The following is a 1100-nucleotide window of genomic DNA, read 5'->3' as shown; positions in this document are numbered from 1 at the left end:
GTGATTACCTACACAGGGTCTGGACAAGATCAAACCAAATTCCAGTTGAGGGACTATTAACAACTAAGAGCTGGTGTGTGGGGTCGGTTGTCAGCTGTGTTTATGGGTGAGGTTTCTTGGTAAATTGACCACACTCCAGTGGCCTCATTCTCATAATTAGATAGGCAATACAAACTGGAATCAACAAAATAAATATGTGACTAAGCGAGGGGAAGACTGCAAAGAAATTAAAGAGAACAATTAGGGAGCTGATTGTGATCAAACACATTATATTCAAGTTTGAAATTCTTAAAAAATAGTAAACACATTATACTTTAAAGTAAAATAAAAGTCTTTGGAAAACGAATTTTGAATACACTTCAAGACTAAAAGTCAAAAAACAAGCAAAAAGATATATATATATTTTCATAGGGTTAATCACTGACTTCTCAGATATGTGTTTCTTGTGCTTTCTCTTATTTTTTTATTGTTTGTTATTTTTATTTTCTGTTTGTTTTCTAAAGAAAGAGAGGAAACATCATGAAATTGGATGGGTAGGGAGATAGCAGAATTTGGAAGAGGGGAAGAAGAGAAATTGCAATCAGAATATATTATATGAAAAGTCATCACTTCTTGGCCTTTTGGCTAAGATCAAGTGCAGAATATATTATATGAAAAGTATTTTTAATTAAAAACAAAGAGAAAGAAAAAATATAAAATTACCAGAGAAAAACATAAACTCTTTTGAGTCCTAAATGTACTCCTGAAGTCCTCAAAACTTCCCTCTGAGTATTAACTTTAGATCTGCCAATATAATCTTATGCCTACTAAAGTTGATTGGAAAAGTTCTTCAAAATTTCACTATATTTTTTTGAATGAAGAGATTAAAACTATTGCCAAGAGCATGTGATGAAAAATTAACATTTTTTTCTTATTTAGCATTGGACAGACTGGTTTAAGTAATATTATCATTGGCAACATTTTAAGCCATTTCAATATTCGTTTTTAATTTCAGCCTCAGTACATGATGCCCATTGCTACATCCACACGTAATTATCCTTTTCTCATAAAGTATGTAATTACACTTCAGTGGATGCAACATACAAGCCTTTCCCTTAAGA

At 31.6% G+C, this 1100-nt stretch overlaps 1 pseudogene; it reads left to right on the top strand.

Annotated features, from left to right (window-relative positions):
* The first annotated feature begins 604 nt into the window (after positions 1 to 604).
* Gm52850 lies at positions 605 to 678 on the top strand (annotated as a pseudogene).
* Positions 679 to 1100: the final 422 nt, after the last annotated feature.

Source organism: Mus musculus, chromosome 5, assembly GCF_000001635.26.
Source record: "Mus musculus strain C57BL/6J chromosome 5, GRCm38.p6 C57BL/6J".
Taxonomy (NCBI): domain Eukaryota; kingdom Metazoa; phylum Chordata; class Mammalia; order Rodentia; family Muridae; genus Mus; species Mus musculus.
Note: the sequence above shows the minus strand (reverse complement) of the source record. Positions and strands in the feature narration are given on the sequence as shown.